An 8,917-nucleotide genomic window follows, 5' to 3' on the forward strand; every position below is an offset into this window, starting at 1 on the left:
CACCCAGGAATTAAGCCCAGTACCCAATAGTTATCTTTTCTTCTCCTCTCCCCCTCCCACACTCCACCCTCAAGTAGACCCCAGTGTCTGTTGTTCCACCTTTGTGTTCATAAGTTCTCATAATTTAGCTCCCACTTACAAGTGAGAACCTGCGGTATTTGGATTTCTCTTCTTATGTTATTTCCAGGTTTTAGATTTTAATATTTTAAGACTAGGAAGTATGAAATATTTTCTTTAATTGCTTTGTAACTCAGACAGCAAGACTTCGATATTTACATTATGGAGAAAGCACTTAGAGAGAAGAAACACAATTAGAAAACAGTCTTCCAAAATGCCATCCCGTACATAGGAAAATATCTTGCATTTGAGGAAATCTTGCCCCACTGTGAGTCTGCCCTTTGCATCTGCCAGGCATCCCAGCAGTATCACTGGACTGGGACCAACTTGTGTGGCTGTGACTGTATCCTGTCTTTTCAAAAATAAGACAGAGGAAGGCATGTAGGAGCAAAAGAGGTTAAAATGATAGTATACATTAGCATATTTAGTGGTTAATGATAAAGGACCACACTTTTCCTAGTATCAATCCCATATTTATCTATGACCAGCACTTTTCCCTAGCTATCTGCTACTGGTGCCTTCAAATCTAGTGGGCATTTAGCAAGTTAACTGGCTCTAAGCACTGAATATATTGGCCTATATTGCTTGTGGCTGTTTCTATAGTTAACCTATATGCTTCCATATGAGAAATTAAAAATCAGATGACTTAAATATGGAAGAAAGTGGAAACTTATTTGGGTGGGAAGTTCATAACTTAAACAACGCTCTATATATGTACTCTTTAATATGTAGAGTGCCAAAGAATTTGAAAATATAAATGACAAGGATGATCTTCTAAGAATAAAAATCAGCAAAATTGATCAGAGAAATATAATACATAAGTAGGCTGGTTAGCTATAGACAAAATGAGTGAAATACATGACAAAAATGAATCCTACAACGTGCCTAACCTGATGGAGAATGTTCCTTAGAAGGAAGATTAGAAAAGTGAATAAATTGACTTTAAAATCTCTTCTTATTTGAAAAATTTTCAAACCTGTAGAAAAGTTAAAAGAGGAGTACAATGAACACCGGTGTATCCCACAACTAGATTTACTGTTAAAAATTGCCAAGTTTCCTTTATCTCTCTTTATAGATAGACATATATTTCTTTTTTGTCAAATCATCTGAAAGTATATTTCAACCGTGGTGACACCTCACCTCTAAAAACTTCAGTATGCATCTAGCAAAACCAGGAACATCTTCCAACAAACACGGAGACATCATCCTATCTAAGAAATCAATACTACTTATGTAATACTACACAATATGTCGTCCATACTAAATACCAAATTTCCCCGTTTTTCCAAAATGTTTTATATAGATGATTTTTCCCCCTTTTCATATAGGATCCAATCAAGGTTCACACATTGTAATTGTTATGTCTCTGTAGTGTCCTTAGAATGCTCCTCTTTCCCTCAGCAGGCTCACTCTGTCCTTTGTGACTTTGAATGCTTTAAATAGGCCAGGTGCAGTTGTCCTGAAGGATATCCCATATACTAGATTCTTCTGTTTATTTAGGGTTTAGTACAAAAATATCCAGCAAGAACACTTTCAGGCTCATTTGTTTCTGTTTGTATTCTATGTTTTTATTTTTGGCATAACTTTATATTTTGAACATGTAGAACATTTACATCCTTCAAAAATCAAAACTGGTGGCACAGCTTGATTGGCCTGGTGGCAGGTGGGCCCAGGTGTCAGCCCTTCACAGTGGTTCAAGCTGTGGAAACTGGGCTGGAAGGCCCCAGAGGATGCAAGCCCCCAGCTCTGAAGTCATGGGATCTGACAGTGTGGACAGTTAAGTGGGTCAGCAGTTCTGTTGAGTCTATGAACAGGGGTTCAGCCATCCAGACAGGCTTTACAAAACTGAACAGCTACATTCAAGGCAAAAGGAAAAAGAGATGAAAATAACGGTGACAGCTCCAGTCACAAGCTACACAGAGGTTGGTTCATGTCCTTTTAGTGGGTCTACCAAGACCATTTCCCTGTATATCTCTTCTGAACAGCAATTCCATCTGCCCAGGCCTTCAGAGTCAGGTGACTTTATTGAAGACACAGCCAGTATGACAGTGTTTCATTCAGTGGATACTCTAGTGCCCCAAAGAATCAAGAGCAACTTCACTTTTGGGGGCTGAGGCAGGTGGATCACGGGGTCAGGAGTTCGAGGCCAGCCTGACCAACATGCTGAAACCCCGTCTCTACTAAAAATACAAAAAAAATTAGCCAGGTGTGGTGGCGCATGCCTGTAATCCCAGCTACTCAGGAAGCTGAGGCAGGAGAATTGCTTGAACCCGGGAGGCGGAGGTTGCAGTGAGCAGAGATGGAGCCACTGCAGTCCAGCCTGGGAGACAAAGGGACACTCTGTCTCAAAAAAAAAAGAACAATTTTTGACATTAGCAAGCATTTAAGCATTTTGAGGGAAGAAGGAAAAGTTTTCAATGAAAAGGTTTATTACACTGCAGGCTACACCAGTCCTTTCAAATTGCTTAATAGAAATAATAAAATGTAATTGATTCAGAAAAAGGAGTCCTCCAGAGAAAATGAATGAGAAAAGGAAAGGAAGTTCCATTGCCAGGGGAAAGCTTCTGTTTAACCTAGACATTAACACTACCTATCATAAAGTGTGTGTCTAGCATCTTTTTGAGATGACTCAAGCTCATTTCCAATGTGCCTTTTTAGTGTGTGAAGCTTTGTCACAGGGGACAATAATCTACACACATGTAAATTGGTCATAACTATGGTGGTCTTTGTTTTCTGTGGGGATTCAAGGAAATGTAATGTTGATTCCCCCCTTCTTCGCTGCATCACAATCATGTTGTCTTGTGCCAGTGGGATGTCATTCTCTCCAGATATTATCAATAAAAATATTAAAGATTTTATTTAACAAATCAAAACTATAGAATGTGATATAATCAGGGAAGTCTTCTTTTCACACATACCCCATCTACTCCAATCCTACTTATTTCTTATAAGAAACTTGTGTCATCAGTTTCTGGTCTATCTTTCCTGTGTTTTCTTTTGTAAAAATAGGAAAAACATATTTATTTTCTTATTTTTTATTTCTCACAACATATTTGACATTACATACACTCTTTTCCATATTGTTTTTCTTAAAATAAATTTTCTTTTAAAATAACATTAGGCTTTCAGAAGAGTTGCAAAGATATTAGAGTTCTCATATGCCTCTCACATGGTTTCTCCTGCAGTAAAAATTATGTTTTCCTATGGAATATTTGTGAAACAAACAAAAAAGTCAACATTTACAAATGACTATTAACTGGATTTTACAAATTTTCCCACTAATATTCTTTTTCTGTTCCAGGATCCCATGAAGGATCTCACAGTGGATTTTGTCACATGTATCTTTAGGCTTCCCTGGTTTGTTAAAGCTTGTCAGCTTTTAATTTATTCATGACCTTGCCATGAGATGTATTGGTTGGATATTTTGTAGAATACCCACCAAATGGGGTGATGTTTTTCTCATGAAGAGGTGGGGATTATGGGCTTTGGGAACGAATACAACAGAGATAAAGTACCTTTCTCATCAGGCCATATGGGGGACAAGCTATCAACATGACTTATGACTAGTGATGTTAACTCTGCTCAGTTGGTTAAGGTAGTACTTGCTAGAGTTTCCCACTAAAAAACTATTGTTTTTCTTTTTCCATATTCTATTCCTTGGGAGTGAGTGAGTCACTATGTCCAGTTCATGCTAAAAAGGGGGTGGAGGATTAAGCTCCACTTCCTGCAGGGAGTGTAACACCTTGCTTTTCCACTTTTCAGTATAACTTGCAAACCACTCTACATCATATTCTTTGTCCTCTTTGCTTTTTATGTCTATTAGAGTAGTTGCTTGGTTGGATATACCATAATTTATTCAACCAGTGCCCCATGGATGAACATTTAGGCTTTTCCCAATAGTATTAAATTATAACATTAGTTATAAATATTAAATTGTAATAGACGACTTTTATCAAATTAAATAAGGTCTCTTCTCTTCTTGGCATGCTGAGAATTCTTAATGGAGTTGTGCTGAACTTTATCCAATGCTTTTCTGTAGCTACTGAGATATTATTACTTAATCCCTTTTTTGTTAATATAATGAATGACATTGATTCATTCAACTTTGCATTCCTGATACAAACTGTATTTAGTCATAATGTATTAATCTTTTTATGGATTATTGAATTAAATTTGTTAAAAATTTGTCAAGAATTTTTGCGTCTTCATGAAGGATATTAGTTTGTAATTTTTGGTTTTTATAAATCAACAATTCTTCATTAGGTTCTTACACTTACCAGGTCTGATCAGAGAATGTTGTATGTTCTCTCTTAATTGTAAGGAGTGATGACCTGGCAGAAGTACAATCGATTCTGTCTCTTGGCTGGTGGATAATTTCAGTTCTTGTGTCTCTTAGCTCTTGATAATAGCAATGATTCCTTCCACCAAAATGGATCATTCAAAGCTTTTCCTTCAGTGAATCAGTTTGGGCATATGTGTTAAGGAGAAATCTCAATACAACCCAAGCAACTTAATTATAAATTCTTTCATTGTGATGCTTCACTTACCCTTTGTTGAGAGCATCAGGAAAATATCGTTATTCTTTGTAATCATAATTCTGAGCATTTATTGAAGCACCCTCCTTTTTACTACCTACTGTCAGACAGTAGAAAGGGCTTCGCAAGAAGCTTGATTAATATCTGGGTGTCTTGTTTAGTGAACACATTGATTAGAATTTCCATGTATAGGTCTTGAATAAAGCTAAGAATTCAGAAGTTTCCCAGCTGATGTCCTGGGTGTTTTAAATTGCCTTCTAGTCCATAGGAACAGAACACAGATTTTTAATTCTGCTCAGTTAACAAGAGCCAGTATGAGTTTGCACTTTCCTTGTGGGTTTACTTTAGGGTCAGGATGGAAAATCTAAACTTAGGCAATAGAAAATAATATGTACAGAAGGCATTTAACCACCCTTGTTTTTGGACACAGAAACATTCTCTACCATTATCCTTCTCCTTAACCTTAGTTCACTCATGGTTAATTTTGAGTTGAATGATAAAAATATACCTAAAATACAAAGGGATGTGAGATAAAATTAAAATAACCTTCTATAAGGAAAAGAGATAAGAACAGTCATAATCTACAATGGCATTTAAGAATAAAATATAATGTTTTATCCAGACTGCAGTGCATTATTATTTAATTGAGGTCCAAACTGTCCTAATACAGACAGCAGATATATTTATTTTGACTTGCATTGTGTTTTAAAAAAAAGTTTAGTTGATGTTAGCATTTAAATATCATGAGTTTTTTTTAAATAAAATTCCAGAATTCTAGTACTCTTGGAAAATTTGTCTGATCTAGGCTCTATGCTATTCTGAAAATGATAAGCTGTTGCTGAGTGATGCTGCATCCCTCAGATGGGTAAGTCTGGTTTGTCCATTTTGTAACAGTCCATGCTTGGGCAATCTTACTCATTTGAATCAACTTTCTGGCCTGAGTAGACATTTCAGTTTAAAATTCCTGACAAAATTAGTGATAGCTTTCTTTATTTGAATTGTTATGAGCATACTAAAAAAACTAATTTCAGATCAACACAAATATTGGATGATTCTCTGAAAAGATAAAGCATTTCCCTGTAGTGACATCTACAACTTACTAGAGGCCTTTCTAGAAAGGACAAGATGAAAGCACTGGGGCTCAAAGATAGAGTTAGTCTGTCTTCTAATTTATATTTCCTTCCTCTTTCTTTCTTTTCTTTCTTTCTTTTTCTTTCTTTCTTTCTTTCTTTCTTTCTTTCTTTCTTTCTTTCTTTCTTTCTTCTCTCTCTCTCCTTCTCCCTTTCTTTTCCTTCCTTCCTTCCTTCCTTCCTTCCTTCCTTCCTTCCTTCCTTCCTTCCTTCCTCCTTTCCTTCCTCTCCTTCCCCTCCTTCACCTCCTTCACCTCACCTCCTTTCCTTTCCTTTCCTTTCCTTTCCTTTCCTTTCCTTTCCTTTCCTTTCCTTTCCTTTCCTTTCCTTTCTTTTCCCTTTCTCTCCCTCCCTCCCTCCCTCCCTCCCTCCCTTCCTTCCTTCCTTCCTTCCTTCCTTCCTTCCTTCCTTCCTTCCTTCCTTTCTTTTTCTTTCTTCTTTTTTGTCTTGCACTGTCGCCCAGGCTGGAGTGCAGTGGCATGATCTCAGCTCACTGCAACCTCCACCTCCCGGGTTCAAGTGATTCTCCTACCTCAGCCTCCCGAGTAGCTGGGATTACAGGTGCCCGCCACCACATCCGGCTACTTTTTTGTGTGTTTTTAGTAGAGATGGGGTTTCATCATGTTGGCCAGGCTGGTCTCAAACTCCTGGCCTCAGGTGATCCACCTGCCTTGATTTCCCAAAGTGCTGGAATTGCAGGCGTGAGCCACTGCACCCAGCCCTAATTTATAAATTAATAATTACTTATTTCTAAAACAGTGTTAGTTAATTTCTGTTAAAGATCAGATTTGGTAATTAGATGGTAAATAGAATCAGGAGGTATTGGGGAAGATGGAAACCAAATGTAGATAAACGCATACATTTATTAACCTGATTTGTATACTTAAACTAGATTATGCTAAAGTTTGGCTAGAAATGTTTACTCCCTGAGCATGATTATAACATAGCCAAGTTAAGAATATATGGGCTAAGCTGGGCACGGTGGCTCACGCCTGTAATCCCAGCACTTTGGGAGGACAAGGTGGGTGGATCACCTGAGGTCAGGAGTTCAATACCAGCCTGGTCAACATGGTAAAACTCCGTCTCTACTAAAAATAAAAAAATAAAAAAAAATTACTGGTGTGGTGGCGGGCGCTTGTAATTCCAGCTACTTGGGAGGTTGAGGCAGGAGAATTGCTTGAGCCTGGGAGGTGGAGGTTGCAGTCAGCTGAGATCATGCCACTGCACTCCAGCCTGGGTGATGAAGCAAGACTCCATCTCAGAAAAAAAAAATAAAGAAAAGAATTTATGGGCTAGCCTTCATGTATTATCCTTTTATAATATTTAGTTGGCTTATATAAATAACTCCTTATATAATTAACTCCTTCACAATAATTAAGTAGCTAATTGTGGAGCAAGAATATAAATAACTATTCTGGTGGTCCATTTTTGAGGTCTAATGATGCCAACTAAATCTTGTATTTGTTATATTACATGCCAAATGGATATTTTATTGGTGAATTAACACCACAGGGAATCCATCAGAATGTATCTACTAACAATCTTGTCCAAATATCTTTAACATATACATATAAATACTGAAAAATCACATGCACCAATTATCAGAATTACATGAATGCTTTATCTGATCTAACTGCAATGAAATGGTAGAGTTTTATTCACTTAAACAATGAAATTAATTAGAGCTTCATTAAAGGTTTGTGTGCAATGAGAGTATAAGGGAGCTCAGCGAGTTTATAGAGATCAAAAGAAAACTGTCTGATAGAAATAGGTAATTTTTGCAATAGATTTGAATCCTAGGAAGCAAGCTTTCTCTGTTGGACATTTGTGGCCTTTAAGGCCATTTTGTTTAATCTCTTTACTACACTTGTAAACTCAACCAAAAAAAAAAAATCCCTGTGTGATGAAATTTACTTTTTATTATTTGCTTTTGAGAAACAGGACTCAATTCCCAGGGCAGGCAGTTAATGTTGGTTAATAAGAACTATGTTGAATGGCTTTTGTAGGTTTTCACCTCCTTGTGTGCCACTTAAGTAAGAAAAAAAATGAAGTTTTCTCATGATTTTAGACCTTTTTGTAAGACGTGCTGAATAATGATTAGAGTTCCATGTCTAACTATGGTAGTCAGCTAGACTTCTCACTGGGGAGTAGATTTTTGTCATTTTACTAAACCCTCAGAATTTACCTAGGAGACTTGTGATGGTCTGAATATCAAATCTGTTCAATTGCTCCTTTCCGCAGCTGAAACTTAGAGTTTGGAAGAATCTCTGGTGTTGGGGTAACTTTGGGTGTGTTTTATTATGTGGAGTAATTCCAACATTTAAGTGAATGATAAGATGTATTTGGAGTAAAATGGAGGAGAAATTTTGGATGCTGAGAGTTGATTATTTTGTCTCCCCATAGGCGCTGGTAAAGTTAGACTTTCATGTTTACTGTAATAATGTAAATTTGGTAATAAAACATACATGTGATACAAATTTTCAAATATTGATGCACAGACCCCATCAATTGTTCTTATTTCAGCTATTTTATTTTTACTTTAATTTTGAATATGGTAGCAGTACTTGTCCATTGTTAAAGTAAATCTGACAGAAAATATGTGTTTAGAAGGATCTTTCTATGGCCTGAATTTCTTCTCGATTCTTTCCCATCCTTTGGGAAGAATTCTCTGTCATGTCAGTCTTCTCTTTCTCTGGATGTTTACTACTCTCTGCCAAATATGCTAACATTTGGATAAATATATTGTTTTCAAATTATTCATTCATAGATATGTTTTTTTAAGACACTTTGTGAGATCTCCAAGGACAATACCATATCTCCCTCTTTTTTAAAAAAGTTTATTATACTTTAAGTTCTGGGATACATGTGTAGAATGTGCAGGTTTGTTACATAGGTATACACGTGCCATGGTGGTTTACTGCACCGATCAACCCATCATCTACATTAGGTATTTCTCCTAATGCTATCTCTCCCATAGCCCCCTACTCCCCGACAGGCCCTGGTGTGTGATGTTCCCATTCCTGTGTCCATGTGTTCTCACTTTTTAGCTCCCACTTATGAGTGAGAACATGTGGTGTTTGGTTTTCTGTTCTTGTGTTAGTTTGCTGAGAATGATGGTTTCCAGCTTCATCAATG

The 8,917-nt window shown here is 36.9% G+C and overlaps 1 pseudogene; it reads left to right on the plus strand.

The window, feature by feature from the left end:
* Positions 1–1,273: 1,273 nt before the first annotated feature.
* Positions 1,274–2,644, plus strand: LOC129490650 (heme-binding protein 2-like; annotated as a pseudogene).
* The last annotated feature ends 6,273 nt before the right edge of the window (positions 2,645–8,917 follow it).

Source organism: Symphalangus syndactylus, chromosome 9, assembly GCF_028878055.3.
Source record: "Symphalangus syndactylus isolate Jambi chromosome 9, NHGRI_mSymSyn1-v2.1_pri, whole genome shotgun sequence".
Classification (NCBI taxonomy): domain Eukaryota; kingdom Metazoa; phylum Chordata; class Mammalia; order Primates; family Hylobatidae; genus Symphalangus; species Symphalangus syndactylus.